The sequence below is a fragment of the Phyllostomus discolor genome, chromosome 7 (genome assembly GCF_004126475.2).
Source record: "Phyllostomus discolor isolate MPI-MPIP mPhyDis1 chromosome 7, mPhyDis1.pri.v3, whole genome shotgun sequence".
Classification (NCBI taxonomy): Eukaryota; Metazoa; Chordata; class Mammalia; order Chiroptera; family Phyllostomidae; genus Phyllostomus; species Phyllostomus discolor.
This window is the reverse complement of record NC_040909.2, coordinates 45,599,672-45,616,296: the sequence shown is the minus strand read 5'-3', so window position 1 is coordinate 45,616,296 and position 16,625 is coordinate 45,599,672. Positions and strand designations below refer to the sequence as shown.

General features: G+C 40.0%; 1 long non-coding RNA gene across 1 annotated transcript in view; it reads left to right on the top strand.

Annotated features, from left to right (window-relative positions):
• The first annotated feature begins 5,468 nt into the window (after positions 1-5,468).
• Positions 5,469-16,625, top strand: part of LOC118501634 — a 138,768-nt gene continuing 127,611 nt past the window's right edge. Inside the window, exon 1 of the long non-coding RNA XR_004904269.1 lies at positions 5,469-5,619. This is a non-coding gene — a long non-coding RNA (uncharacterized LOC118501634). The remainder of the gene's footprint in view (positions 5,620-16,625) is intronic.

The window sequence follows — 16,625 nt, the reverse complement described above, 5'->3', positions numbered from 1 at the left end:
TCGCTGATCTTTCACTTTCTGCCTTATTTTTATGACTATAGCGTGTCTAAAAAATCTATTCCTAAAGAGTTTGTATCTGATAGGAAATAAGTTTTGTTCACTAATGGAGAGAAACATGGATAAAAATATTTACATTAAATAGAATGTTTTCATTAACTGAAAATTTCAGTTACCATGCTAAACCAGAAACACTTTTGTTTGCTCTTTAAATCTTGTTAGAAATCTTTCTGAAAAGTGTCAGTTCTCCTCCTTGCCCATGAAAATAAAATATGCATTCAGAGTAGCAGGGATAGCTGAAAGGCTTTGCAGCTTCCAGATTCCTCACTGTCAGCAAGCATTTACTGGCTGCTGACTACATAAGACTCTCATTGAATAGGGAGGATTGTGCTGGAGATGATGTAGAATATTGGGTGAGTGTATCCTGATCCCAGATATTTCACTTGAAGATTCCAGTAAGCTGGAGTTTATTCTGCACATGTCCTGATATGAAAATTTATCCAAATGCCTTCCCTCCAGACCTACATTTTTTCATCAGAAACTGTAAACCATTTTTTTTTTAGTCTTAAAAGAGGAAGGTTTGACTTGGTTCGTTGGAAATACTATAACTCCCCTGAGTATTTTTACAGAATACAGTTCTTCATGACACTTGGTAAAGAATGGCAAGGCTGAGTTCACTTAGAGGGCCTATCAGGACAGGTGTAGGGGCCACTGCAGTGGGGCTTTGCTGTAGGGAGAGGGAACTGGGCTCACTCCAAATACCACAAGGAGAGGTGGGAATTTATAGCCAAGGAGCAGGATGAAGGTCAGTGTATGGAAAAGTACAAGAAGAAACACCAGTTGAAGAGTGGATTCTGGCTAAACTGACCTAATGGGATTCATGCTAAAGGCAGGTCAGCGTGATCAGAAGGCATCACCTGTGGGATTGAGGGGGGTGAGGAACCATATCGGATATCCAGGGAGAGCACATACCTAAGGTGGGGAATTCTAGCTAAACTGTTTTTAACATTCTTGTTAAAATTGGGCTCTTAAGGGACATGGCTAATGGTGTGGGCTATTTGGGCTCTTGAGAACCTGCCTGGAGTTTGGTCACGGGGAGAATCTTTATCAGTATGGACATGTGGCTAATGAGGTGAAGAGACCACAGGGAGGATTATCTTCAGGTAAGGTTCCCAGAGAGAGTTAAAGATTCAGACATGGGTTCAATACTGACTTGTCTTGACATGGAAAATCGTTTTATAGAGACGAGTCTTTGGGATTATGTATGTATTTTATAGTGGGTCTTTTTCCATTATGAATAAACAATTTGGCCCTCTCTTCCCCCTTTTTGAGGATTTTGACGAGCAAACAACTCATCAATTAATCCAGTTATTTTCAGTTAGGTGGTCACTAAGAAGGTCAAGAAAAAGTACTAAGATAAGTTATTGCCTTCATAGGTCTTCCCAGTCAAGGTTGGAAGACCCTCAAAAAAGTACATTATTTTTTGATCTGAGCTTTAAAAAGGAGGGATGACACCACATACATGAGGCCTTTACTCTCTCTAGTGCATTTATTCTTTCCACTCAATTAGAATCATCTTTCAAGTTGGCGAAGTGGATCACATTACTGCCCTGCTTTCAACCCTTTAATACTCTCACCAGTGTGTAGGATGGGGAACAAAATCCTTCATGTGGTCTTCAAGGTTCTGAATGAGTTGTGCTCTGTCAATCTCTGCAGACAATGTTTTGTTTTCTAACTTACTTCATTTTCCACTCGAATATTTTCTGAGTTTTTCTGGGTTTTCATGTGGATTTGTACCAAGCTGTCTCTAAATGAGCTCGTCGATATCATGGTGGTTCACAGGGATGGCACAGGGGGCCTGCCTGAGGTTTAAGTATGTGTTTGGCTCTGAGGCGTGTGGGGACTGTGGTTAGAGCTGTCTTTAGTGACCCACTTCAGTGGATGGTGCACAAATGTTCATGCATTTACAGATCATGCCACTGTTAGGCTGCCAGGCTTAAAACTGGGGAGGCAGGACCAGGCAGCAGGCTTCTTGAGATGCTTGATGACATTTTCCTTCTTTATCTGTCCATGATGTTCCTTATCAACAACTTGTCTTCTGGTTGCTATGAGTAAAGAGCCAGATAGAGATTTATTCCAATTGTGTCTGTTTTTTAAAGGAGATACTATAGAGTGAAGAAAACCTTAAACCCTTTATTAGATGGCCCATTTTTTATTACATGGCCCACCTTGATGAATTTCTTTGATCACTGCTGTCCTAAACTATCCCACCATGTCTTTCAAATTACTCATTGAAGCACATTTGTTTATACAACCATGTGTCAGTGACACTCTTCTGTGTCTTTCTCGTAAACATCATTGTGGACACGTATGGTTTTTGGTGTGAGACTGGCCCTATCCCATCATTTGCAGTCCTTACATAAACCTTATAAACTATTAAAGCAGATAAACACTTAATATGGACACATCCTTGCTGCCCAAGGGATTCTCTCTGTGGAGAGTGCTTGCATTTTTGAGAAACATTTTCTAGATAAGACTATTGTGTGTCTGTCAGGGATAAAAGCAGGCATTTATTGGGGAGCAGACAGAGCACTCAACCTGTATCTTGGAGAATCCCTGGGGTCCCCAAGGGAATGGTGGTTGGTGGTGATAACACTGAACACAGATCTCGACTTAACTGGGTAATTTCTTAGGGAATTCAATTCTCAGCTGTCATTACAAGGTCTTCCTTTTTCTTTCTTGTCCATACTCTATATTCTATCTTTCTCTGTGAGATCTACAATTTCAGTTGGTTTTTGCTGAAAGCTGTGATTGTTTTTCTTATGCATGTGAGTCTTTACCCTTGGAGAGAAAGAGAAGAAAACAAATTCTTGCAGCAGAATCCAGATGGCTGTTGTTTATCTGGGTCAGTGGGCTGCACAGTTACAAAATCTTAGCTCTACGTGTATAAGCATCATCAACCTCACTGATGACTTTACACTGTGTAATGTCTAGGCATCTTTAAAATGACTGTATTTTGGAGCACATGGTAAACAAAAGGCTATTTTCCAATCCACGGGTTTGTTTTCTTAAAGAGTCTAACAAAGACTTATAACAAAATGACATTTAGTTTTGGCTTAATGAATTGGCTTTGTGGAAAAGAATAAGGTTACATCCTGTTGGTGCCAGTTTGGGAAATCAGAATAAATTAGTGCCTTAAAGAAGAAGAGCTGAGAAGCCACACATTGTTAATTATGGGGAAAAGACATTTGGAAGTAGTATAGATATTACTAAAGCATGTTTCAGAGAGCTTTACTGATGGAACCTTAACAACTTTCACGAATTCTAGTATGTTACACATAGAAAAACACATTTCTTTGGTGGCACACCCACTAGTTGTTACATTGTGTTCTTTATCCACATGCTTGGTCTTGCAAGTTCTCTTAGCCTAGGTTTAGAGACATTGCAGAATGTTAACCCAAAATACAATACAGGCATACCTTGGAGATATTTCAGGGATTAATTCCAGACCACTACAATAAAGCAAGCTATAATCTTTTTGCAGGTGGAGTGTCTTGCCTTCATGCTGTTAAAAACAGAACATGTATGAAGCATAATAAAGGGAAGTTCAATAAAACAAGGTGTGCCTGCAAAAAAACACTAATTACCCAGGTGACCTGTGGCAGTCAGTCTACCAGTCTTACCATATTCCCTGAGATGTGCCTGACCACCTGAAAAGTCTCCATATTGGCCCCAGAGGCACTGTTTCTGGTCTTTTAAAGTCATTTACTAGCTTCTTGTCATTTTACCTGTGGCTGATCTGGTTCCCCTGAAATGTGAAAATCACATGCAGAGCATGCATAGACTTCATTGAGGACTGACATCTGTTCTCTCTGTGGGCTGTTGGACATTAGTACTGTTTTGGGGGATTGGTAGCATGGGGTGGGAGGGGGCATGACCAGTCATTTTCAGCTTTTCTTGTAGACGTATATGCTCTGACCAGTCTGGATGAACATAGCTCCTTTTGGCCTAACTCCAACAAGCTACTTGTGAATTGTCCTCTTTCCCTGGAGCAGAATCTTGTACATATTAGATGCATAATACATTCTTGTTCATTGAAAAAATGTTTTTCTATCCAATGAGGGATTTAAGTGACTAGCACAGAAACACTTACGTTAGCATTGCTGGCTATGTGCTAAAATGAGATACCAAATATTGCATTGATGAGGAAGGTTTATGATGGCGGTACAGAGGGGTTATTTAAGAATGTGCTATTCTACAATACATTTATAGAAACAATGGTATAGGAGAGGATTTTTGAAAATGTCAATTACTAATTAAAGTTTAAATCTAGACTAATATAAGATTATAGAATACCAATGTTATGTTTTGAAAATACCAAATACCATTTGATAATAGGCCTTGGGGAGCCATCTTGTTCCTATTGGTCTGAACCAAAAACATTATGTTTTCATCACTTGTGAAGTACCTGCCAACAGCTTCTAGAAAATACTCAGATGTCAACAGTGATACTCTTGAGAGGAAAAAAAAAAGCCAGAATTATTTCCCTATGGAATGTGTCATTTCTTAAATTCAATGTGAAGTCAGATTCAATTCACTTTTATTGAGTTCTGAGCTTTTATACACATAATATTTTTAATTTGAATTAATACATTGAGATCAATGTTTTCCTGTCTTCCCTGGTTTTTACAGGATGTCGGGGTGAGGCAGAATTCAAACACAGATCCTCTGCTTCTAGGCCTAGTACTTGCCACAGTAGCTCTTACACAAAAAGTAAAGCCACCATTAAAGCAACAACATTACCCAAAAATGTTGTTGGGTAAGGATAAAAAACAGTGATTCACAGACTAAAACCTCATATTAATAGGTATATAATTAAAAGGAGTATAAATTACAATCCTTTGTAGGATAATTCCCTCAGAAAAGACGCTCATGCTTACACTCAAGAACTGGTGGACTAAGGAGCAAATTCAGTTAGTGAGCCAGTCAGGAGCCCATAGACAACAGGAAGATATATATCACAGTGGTGGAGAGCACAGGGTTTGGAGTAAAAGAAATATCTGGGATTCAGCTAGTTTCTCTGTCATCCCTGAGCTTAGTTGTTCCATTTGTAAAAGGGGGATAGCAACAGAATCTGCCTCTTAGGGATGTGGCGAGGGATAATTGATGTAGTGCATACAGTGTCCTGTGCCTGGCACATAGGAAGTGGTCTCTTAAGTGATTGCTGTTACTGTCATTACCACCACCCCTGTTGTTATGCAGTTCTTGCTTTACAAATCAATCATCCTGGTAGATCACTTTGAAAGGCCAGCCCTTGAAAGCTACAGCCATCTCTTTAAGGCCACACAGCACTGGTCGGCAGATATACTGATATAATAGCAGGATTTTTGTGTTTTGGAACTTGGGAGTTTTCCTCCTTCTGCTTTCACAGAATGTTTTATATGAGTCTTTTTCCTTATCCCCCTAGATCACAGAGTGACAACTAAATGGGGTGGAAAAAACTGTTTCCTTAAGGTCTTAACTTTGGTGAAAGAGAATGGAAGTTAAAAGCAGTGTCTTTATCACCATTTGCTCCAGGATATAAGAAAACTTTGTGCAGGTCCCCATGACTCAGAGCTCACAGTAAGCGATGTAACGCCATAGCCAGGGCACAAGCCTGGAAGTTACTCTTTGGAATTATCATGACCAAAATAGCCCAAACAATGAAACACAGGCGGAACATTTTTCTTTTAGTTAACAGTTGAAAGCTCAAGGACCCATTTGTTATATAACTTAACATGTTTACTTTTGTAACAACTGAAAGCAGAGGTTCTTGTTCCTGCCTAATTGCACAATAAATATTAAGTTTCTGTTACGGCTCTGTAGTATTCACTGAACAGGCGGTAGCAGACAAAATCAGAGTGATCCCTGACCTCACCAAAGTTACATCTTGGGGACAAAGAAAGGGGGCCAGATACTGGCTATTAAGCAGTAATTCATCAAATGTGATACATACAAAGACTGAGGAAGGACAGAATACTAAGAGGCTCTATAACCAAAGCAGCTAACCTTTTCAGGATTTGTGCTTGGGAAAGACTTCTTCAAGCAATGCATATTTATGCTCAAACCAGAAGGATGAATAGGAGAGTACCAGGCAAAAAATGAGGGGGGGAGGGTATTCCCTGTGGAGGAGGCAGCAGATATAAGGACCAGGTAGTAGGAAGCCATGTGGGTTGAGAAGAATTTCATTGTTGCTGGAGAACAGAGGGTGTGTATGTGTAGGAGGAATGAGGGGAGGCAGATGGCATAGTGGAGATACCTTTAACAGTGGAAGGGACTTGTAGTGAGGAATCCCTAACTATCTCAGAGGGAGAATGGTAGGCTTGGGGAAGGAAAGATCAGTCTATTTTTGAACCATGGCTTTGGACACAATTGATCTCCCTGACCCTAGGTTTATTCCTCTTAAAGGTGGAGAGAATAATATTTGACCTACAGGGCTATGATGGATATGAAGGGAAATAAATGAAAGGATAAACTTAAAGGATCAGGTGTAATCCAGGCACAAAGCTGCTGATCTTGAAATGTTAACATATGTATACAGAAGCAAATACACACACAGAGATACACAGCACAGTATTATTAGAAGAATATGAATGTTCAACTTGTCATTTCTTTATAAGAGAACCACAATTTTTTGGAATGCATGCCCATGTGTATTTTTCTGTACGCAAATCATTATTGGCTCAGTCTGTGAGGCACAGTGTCTATCTTTGTTACTGAACACAGGCATTTTCTCTCTTCCTGAAGTGAGAGGACATAGGTAATTATGTTTCTGAAGAACAGTCTGTGTTAGTTTTTTTAATTCATTTTTTATTGTTCAATTTCAGTTGTCCCCATTTTTCCCTATTACTCTCCCCTGCCCTACCCATCCCCCACCTCCCACATTCAATCCTCCCCTGCCCCCCTTCGTCTTTGTCCATGGGTCCTTTACACATGTTCCTTGACTTGACCCTTCCCCTTCTTTCTCCCATTATCCCCCTCCCCCACCCCTCTGGGTACTGTCAGTTTGTTCTTTATTTTATTATTCTTATAACAAGTTACCACAAATTTAAGGGCTTAAAACAACACAGATTTATTATCTTATAGTTTTGCAGGTCAGCAGTCTGAACTGAGTTTCTCTAGGCTAAAATTTAGGTGTCTGCGGGGCTGTGTTCCTTCTGGAGGTCCTAGGGGAGAATCTGCCTGAACTCCTTTACATATGGCCCCTTCCTTGTCTTTAAAGCCAGCAGTGTAGCATCTTCGAATTTCTTTCTGACCTTCCTACCTCCCTTTTATAAAGACCTGGTGATTACATTGCATCCACCCAGAAATCTAAAATCATCTCCCCATCTCAAAATCCTTAATTATATTTGCAAAATTTCTTTGCCATATAAAGTAACCATATTCAGAGATTCCGGGGATTAGGATGTAGATATCTTAGGGTGGGGCCATTGTTCTGCCTACCAGGGGGTTTTTCTTTTTCCTAGAGGAATGAAAAACCAGTATTCTTGTTGCTAGTAATTTGGGCTTTGGCTTTCATGGGAGTTAAGCCTCTGCCTGACAGGCCATCAAGGGAAGTTGTGGGAGAAGAGACAAGAAGGTGGTTGCCCCCCATTCCTGTTATCCAGCCACTAAGGCCTTCCTCTGTGCTTCCTGACGCACAGGCTTGGGCCCTTGGGCTGAAATGCCCTACCACCTTCACCTAGCTAACACCTCCTCAGCCTTTAGATTTGTTTACCTGTCAGTTCTTTGGAGGTTCCACTGCCTCTCTTCTTGAGGACTGAACAGAGTAGCCCATGCTGGAATAGCGGAGGGACCTTTCCTGACCCGGAGGTACGTTCACTCGGGGGCAAACACTGCCCGTCAGGGTGGCCTGTGTGGGGGTTGGATGGAGTCTTGAGATGGTTGGCCTCCGGATGCACGTGGCTCTGGGAAAGGCAGCACTCTACACTGGAGGCAGACCCTGAAGCAGCTGATAGCTGGAGGCCTTCAGCTGACCAGACTCCCTGCAGCTAGGTAGCAAATCCCTCATTTACAGGGATCCTGGGAGGCACATCTCTTTGTGTTCACCACTAGCACTTGCTTCATGCCAAGAACTTTTCTAGGTGTGAGGGACATAGCAAGGAACAAAGCAGATGTGGAAAGGAAAATATCCCTGCCCTTGTACATTTTACATTATAGTAGGGAGAGATAGATAATAAACACATGAGTAAATAAAATATGTAATAGGTAAGTGGTGTAATAGGTTTGTGGAGAAAAATAAAACAAATAGTGGGAGGGTTGAAAGTGTTGGGGGGAGGGTTGCAATGTTTAGAAGGGGTTAAGGGAACCCTCACTGAGAGGATGACATTTGAGTAAAGACCCAAAGATAGTGAAGGAGGGATCCAAGTGGACATCTGGGAAGAGTCTCCAACCAAAGGGAAGTTGCAAGGTTCAAAGTCCAACAAATTCAAGTAGTGAAAGAGGCCATTGTGACTGAGGGGGAGAGAGGAAGTGAGTTCCGAGGAGCAATGGATGGTGCTGAGGCAAGATAACATAAAGCCTCGGGGGATGTTGTAATGATTTTAGGTAAGATGAGAAATCACTGGGTTGTTCCGAGCAGAAGAGTGACATGGTGTGATTTGCAGCCGTCAGTGGTGTTAAAGTGGTCCTCTCTGAAGAAAAGAAAAATGAACAAAACTGCAGGGTCATCCCAGGCAGCCTGAAGAGATTACTTGGAAACACCTGGGGAAGACCTCCAGGGAGCTAGAGGAGAGCCCAGAAAGATCACAGAGTTGCTGAATGAGCGTGAGGAAAAGCAAGGGGCTGACCAGGTAAACTCAAGGTTGAAACTCTCAGTGTATGAAACAACATTTTTTTCTGGCTTATTCTGGTTAATCACCACACCTTTGACTCCTTTCCTTGGTAAAAGAATGCGATTGTGTGAAAAGTCCAGGTACTTCTGGATTTTTCTGTTTTGGTTCGTGTTTGACTTGCTCTTCTTCAGTGTGTCTATTTATATTTACAGGTGATGACCATAAACAGTGTGTTGATAATTTACCATTCAGAAAGGGCTAATTGGTCTTTTTCACCCATGGAATCGTTCCACTTGATGGCTATAATTTTTGAGGATATGTTTGTGTTACTTCAGGTTCTTAGTGTTTGAAGTGATATATGTTAGTATTTCTCAATTTTGTTGATCTAAACCTCATTTAGCAAGCACTTAGGGAAGCTGCTAAGGCTTTTGGATACATGCTGCTGACACAAGAATGTGTACAGAATTAGGTGCTTGCCGGCAACAAGCTGGTGGTCTGAAGCCACGGTTCTCAGAGAAACTCGTGGTTCTTACCTGGACAGCTACATCAGCATGACCCAGAACTTGTCAGAAATCCAGACTTCTGGCCCCACCTGAGACGGTACTCTATTAGACAGGAGTGGGGCCCAGCAATGCGTATTGTAACAAGCCCTCCAGGTGATCCAGAGGAATGCTAAAATTTGAGAGCACTGGTCTGGAGATCAGAAAACTGAAGATGATAACACAGTGGTTTGTCAGAAGAGAGCCCTAGGTACTGGATGAGTCCAGAGGAGGTAGGCCTAACTTGACACAAAGGTGGACCACCTCCAAGAGGGGCAGCTGCTGAGCTGCACCTCAAAAACAGTAAGAACTAACTAGGCAGAGGAGGTGGAAATGGACCTCTGCACACGGGGGTCAGGCCAACTGTGGAGGGCAAAGACCACACTGCATGTAGTGTCCCATGCATGCAGGGTTGGGTGCCCAGTGGGCTCTCATGATGAAGATGAAGAGGTAGGTATATATCAAGACCCTTAAATACTACTCCTAAATAAGTTTTCTGGCTTTAGACCCTCAAATAAAGCTACTGCTAAACTCTTGGTGGTAACAGCTGGAAGGGAAAGTCAGAATCACCTTCTAGAGCTCTGTCCCCAAACCTCAACTCTGCCATCACAGTCATGGCTGTGTCAGAGCGGAGAAATGTTGGGTTGAAAATACTGCCTGAAAGGTCCCTCCTGAGGTGCAACAAGGAGGAGATCTTGTTTTTCTCCCTTCTTGAAGTGATGCTGACATTACACTTCTCCATATCTGATTTCTTGGGGATGGTGGCGTTTGCAGGCCATTCGTGGAAGTGCCTACAAATCAGATGTTCATACTGTGCCAATTCTCTCTCAGCCCCCCGCTCCCCAGGACTGAGTTCTCAGCAGTAGCTCCTGAAGCATTTCCCTGGGTTTTGGTTGGCCATACTTTCACTCCTCTGATTCTTTGTCTGTACTGTGCTCCACGCTGTTCTTCTGCCATTTGTTAGGTATTCTGCAGCTAAATTACAGTACTTGGAGAGGAAAGCATTCCCAGTATTTTGCTCTATGCTGTGATAACTTCTCTAACTTAAGAAGTATAAAATTGATTTTGAGATTTTGATTTTAAATAAATTGCAAGCGTCCAAATGACCTAACCTTGCATTTTCTGTCTGACATTTAAGTTACTTCTTACCAGTTTTTCTTTCAAAAACATTTTTTACTTTTTTCTCTGTGGACTTTTTATCATTGCCTTGAAGGGCTTCTGTTGAAAGGTATATTTTAATGTATGATTTTGCAGTTGTGAAATTTTGAAGTGGATTTGTTAGATTTTTAGACTTTGGGGTTATAGTAAAGGACTCTTATTCCAAGCTGTTTAAATGGAATTGTTTGTTTGATTTCTTCTGTGTAGCCTCTAGCAGGTGGTTGTAATCAGAATGGCGTAATCCTATAGTTAGGTATTGGGGGAAGTTCATTTCCAAGTCAGGAGAGAATTCTAGATTGACTCTAAACTGCATTTTGGTGACATTACTTCTTTTTGGCTGTGCACCAGCTTTATGAGAGAGAGCAGTGGAGTATGCCACCAATATAAAAAGCTGTCAATAGTGTGACTTTCCCATTAAGTATATTCACCCTTCATCTGGACAGGCTGCAGTTGTGCATTATGATTCTTTCAGGGTGTTCTTGGCTTTGCGGTGGCCATGACTTTTCTTTCCATATAAAACTGAATGCGATGGACTTACAGATGGCAATATGAGGAGCATAGTGGACCCTCTCCCCAGTGAAACAAACATATAACTGCTGAGAAATTATATATGATAAACACATCTATGAATATATATAACAGATATATAACCATAAATACATTTACATTTTATGTGATTATCCATGAGAAATTTGTAATTATATGAGGTTGGGGCTAAAGTAGGTTTACAGTTGTTCATATGGAAAATAATACAATAATTAATAAATAATAATATAAGACTTAACTGTGTTTCGTGTACTCACAAATGTAAACCTACTTTGGCCTCACTCTGTGTATAATTATAAACATAAATGTTTAAATATATTTTATATAATTTTCAGCAGTTAAATGGCCAGCATTAAAAATCTCTGGAAATTATCCTAAGGGCCTATAGAAAATGGAGAAATATTAAAAAATCTAGTAAATCTTGATAAGAACAGTGACAACCTGTAGCGTTTGAGCCGTGACCTTCTCTCTCTCTCCTCTCCCCAGCTCAGTGTGATAGAAACTGAACTATACTCCAGGTGTGTGCATCTGAGAGGATGAGCCCCAGGAGGGGTTTGCACTGACATCTCTCATCCTGTCTTCCAGCTTCCTGTTACAGAAGTTTTACTCTGGGCAGGTGCTCCTGAGAGGACTGGTCTCCTTTCCTGTGTCTAGTGCACACTTCAAGGATAGATACTGTAGGGCAGGCCAAGAATATTGGGCACTGAAACACCCACCTTGTTACTCTGGGAGAAGCAGGCCATTGTTCATGCTTCTTGCTACACTGCATTTACACAGACCTACTGCCCAGAGTGATAGTCAGGGTATAAGAACAGATAGCTCCACAGATCTCCCTAAGGGGACTGAATTTATCTGGATCGAAGGATGGGCAGATTTATTCCCAGCTATTCTTCGAAACAGTGAAGATCTTGGTGGTGACCACTTAGTGGTGGTTTTCTTAGGCTGATAGGTCCATGATACTTAGAGTAACAAGCAAAATGGTAGAGCAGCCAGAAGTTTAACAATCAGTGAAACAAGTACAAGAGCCCTCCTGAGATCTGAACAGCCTCGAAGACTGGCAAAACTCTACTCCTGAAAATGGGCTCTAACTTAATTGGATAAGACTAGAGGCATATGCCCCAGAGCTTTTTAAAAAATGATAGAGGAATAAGATAGCAATTAATGGAGACTAACAGCTAGTTATGATACCAGTTCAGGGCAGAGCAGCTCAGATGCCCAGGAAAACTGTGCATGCCCCAGACTTTACCCTCTGAGGAGCAATCTCAGAGGTTAAACACTGGGGATAGGGGGAGCAGACTTCAATAAAGTCATCCATCCAGGTCAGGAACAAATAAAAAGCAACCAAGGAAACAATAACAAGCCCTGGAAGGGGTAGTGGTGGTTCAATATCCAGAGTAGCTTAAATATATTAGTTAAAATGTCTAGTTTTGCATGAGATATACAAAGAAATGGGGAAGTATGACTTATACACAGAAAAAAAAAAACAGTGAAATTGCCTGGGAGGGAGCCTAGATTTTAAAGCAGAGATTATAAACATGTTCAAAGAAATAAAAGAAGGTATGTCTCGAGACAAAAGCAATACCTGATGGTTATGACTTTTCAAAAGGCAAATATCAATAAAAATAAAAATTACAAAAAACAAATGGAAATTGTGGGATTGCAAAATATAACTACTGAAATGAAAAAAAATTATTAGAGGGCCTCAAGTATTTAGCACTGTGCATCAGACAGGCTAGCTATTTCTTCATTGCTTAGTTGTACTTTTTCTGGAGCTTTGATCTGTTCTTTCATTCGGGCCATTTTTTTTTTTTTGTCTTGGTGCAGCTGTTATGTTATAAGGGGTGGAGCCTTAGGTATTCACCAGGGTGGGGCAACCTAAGCTTGTGGGTGCATTGTGGCGCTGTATGTTGGGGAGGGGTCTGAGAGGGAACAGTGCAGATGTTCAACTCTCTGCTAGCTTTCAGTCATTTCCCCCTCTGCCAACAAGCAAATTGGGCCCTTCTGGTGCTGATTCCCAAGTAGGTGGGCTTGTGTGCATCCTAGGACCCTGTGGGTTTCTCCAGCAAACTCTTCTGGGAGGCTGGGAGTTTCTCCCTTCACCTCAGCCCTCACTAGTTTTTTCAGTCAGAGATTTTGAGGTTTTATTTCCCCTCACTGGAACCCTGGGTTACGCAGTCTGTCTTGTTCCCTAGTTGTTCCTCCAGGTTTATCTGCCTGCAAATGTAGAACAGCTTGCTCCTCCAGCCACCATCTTGCCCACCCCAGTCCTCCAGCTGCCGCCTTGCCTCAAGTCCTCTCTAACCCAGCTGCCCACCTCCACACTCCTACTGGTCTGGATGAATGTTTTTTCTTTAAGTCCTTGGTTGTTGGACTTCCATACCATTCGATTTTCTCAGTTCTGGTTGTTTTTTGTTTTAAAATTTGTTGTTGTCCTTCTTTTGGTTATGTGAAGAGGCACAGTGTATCTACTTATGCCTCCATGTTGGGTGGAAGTCTCAAGTGTTGATTGGAGCTGCCAGAAGAAAGAATTAGCAACTTGTGGATAAATTGATAGTTATTGTGCAATCTGAAGACTGAAGAATACAAAGAATGAAGGAAAATAAACAGAGCCTCAGGAAAATGTGGGACATCATTAAGTACAACAACATATGTGCAATGGGAGCCTCAGAGCAAAAGGAAGGAAAAATAAAAAAGTAGTCAAAGAAATAATGGCTGAGAACTTTTCAGCTCTGATGAAAAACATGAATATACACGCCAAAGAAAATCAGAGACCTTCAGGTAGGGTAAGGGCAAAGAAGTCCACAGCCAGACATATCATAGTCAAATTTGAAAGCCAAGGTCAACAATGAAAATTTAGAAAGTAGAATAAAGAGGACTCATTACTGACCAGATAACTTTAGGAAGGTTAACAAATAACTTACCAGAAGGGATGCAGCTGGGAAAGCACTGGGAAGGCACTGTTAAGGGGCTGAAAGAAAACAGCCCTCAGCCAATAATCCTATATCTAGTGAAGTGAATTTTCAAAAGTGAAGGTTAAACAAAAACATTCCCAGAAAAATAAAACTGAGGGATTTACTGCTAGCAGACCCAAAATAGGAAAAATACTAAAGGAAGTTCTTTAGACTGAAAGCAGCTGATACCAGATTCAGATTAAAATTTATGCAAATAAGCAAAGAACACAAGTGAACGTTGGTTGTTATAAAAGATGATGTATAGTTGAGTATTTCTTCTTTTTTTCTCTTAACTGATTTAAAAGGCAATTGCATAAACTATATATACATATGTATTGTTTAGCCCATAATTTATAGAAATATAATGTATTGATATTTGAAAATAACAGCTCAGAGACAGTGGGTGGGAACTAAACTGTTTTGGAGTAAAGAGAATGACATCAGGTGGTAATGGGATACACAGAAGAAATGAAGATAACCAGAAATGGCAAATAATAAGGTTATATAACAAACTCTATAAATACATATTGCCCTTTTCTCTCAGCTTCTTTAAAAGACATAAAATTATGTAAACACTTATAAAAACGTGTTGTTGGAATTGTGCATGCATAGGTGTGACATGTGTAACAACAGCAGTATTGGAGGAGAGGGACAGAGCTGTATAAGAGTAAACTTCCTCTGTCTCACAAAAGTTTTGTTAGTGTGGAAGTAATGATGCATTTTGTAAGCTTTAGATGAACCACTAAAAATATAACTCAAAAACTACATAGTTGAGTAGTCATTAAAGGGAATTGGAATTTGCATAAATGGCTGGTAGTATTGTAAAATGTATCACACATTTCTCTCGTGAAAGCCTATGGTTCTCATTGTCACCTTCCTTGACCCCAAATAACAAAAAATGACCCCCAAACATTAGTTTTTATAAAGTTCTCGGAAAATATGTAAAATTATAAAGAAGACAATGAGTGAATGTTACCACCCAGAAATTTTTTATATAATCACCACCAATTTTTCCTTTGGTATCTATGAATACACATTAATTTTTAATGTAATTCAGATAATAGCATATATATATATATATATAGTGATTTAGCTTGTCTTTAAAAATTAATATTATTCCCTGAGTAATTCCCTGTGGCACTTTTCTTCAGAAACATAGTTTAATAAATGCCTGATATTTACTGTTATGTATGTATCTTAATTTACTGAATGCTTCCCTGTTGGACATTCAAATTGATTTAAGTTTTTTTTTACTCTAAGAGGAGTGCTATGTACATAAACCTTTGTCTGAATGTGACTATTTACTTAGAAGACTCCCCTATAATGTATGAACTTTTAAATGGCTCTTAATGTGTATAGGCAAATTGCTTTATTAAAAGGTTTCATGAATTTTTTGTGTCAACAATGTATTTGTAGGGAAGCTGGAAAGGCTAATGGTGAAGTATGAAAGTAAAAAAAATGCGTTTGAGACTGGCTCCAGCCTTGCTAAGTGTAGTAGCAAAGTGTTCTCCAAAGAAACAGAACCAAGTGTGTGTGTGTGTGTGTGTGTAGAAAGAGCAAGAGAGTAGGAAAGAAGATTTAAGAAATTTGCTCACACAATGGTGGAGGCTTGGTGAGACCAAAGTTTGTTAGGGAAGGCTGGCAGCTGGAGGCTGAGGGAAGAGCTGCGGTTTAAGTCTAAAGGCCATCTGCTGGCAGAATCTCTTTTTGTTTGGGTGAGGTCAGCCTTTGTTCTATTAAGGCCTTCTACTGATTAGATGAGGCCCACCCCCATTATGGAGTATAATCTGCTCTACTCCAGGACCACCAATTTAAATGTTAATCTCATACACTTACAGAAACACCGAAAGTAATGTTTGACCACATATCTAGGAATTGTGGTCCAGCCAAGCTTACAAATGAAATTCACCATCACACTAAATGTATGTCTTGTGTATGTATGCTCTGTACCTCTGTTTCTTCATCTGTGAAATGGAGTAGTGGTGTATTTAAAGAGTTTAGGGAAAAATAAAGCAGCAAAATATATGAAACATTCTGGCACAGAGTAATCACACAGTAAATATTAGTCTCTATATTATTATATCACCTTGCCATCACTAACAATACTTCTCACTTGGAAAATTTTGCTAATTTAAAAAATAAAATATCTCACTGTTTATTAGCCACTTGGGTTTTCTCCTCAAATTAACTGTATATATATGTTTTTTGCTAATTTTTGGTTGAATATTTTTTATTTTTTATTTTTTGTATTATACAATTGTGAAATTTTAAACCTATTAAATATATATGATTATTTTATTAAAACTATTAAATCTATAATTTATATTAAATTATTTTATGCACATTCATATTACATATAACTATATATACACATATTTATATATGTGCTCTGAATCAATTTACTCTCAACTTTCTTGTGGGCAGGGACAAAGTCTTATGTTTTTTTATGCCCTCCTAAGCAACTTGCAAATAGAAACTTAGGGAAGTATTTGCTTAGGAGAATTGAGTTCAATGTAGAAATACACCAAGGGCATTGAAGAGATCGCCTTCCTAGAACCCTTTCCCCAGGTGAAATAACATAGTCACCATCCTCAGGTATTTCTCACCACTGTGTTTTTTCC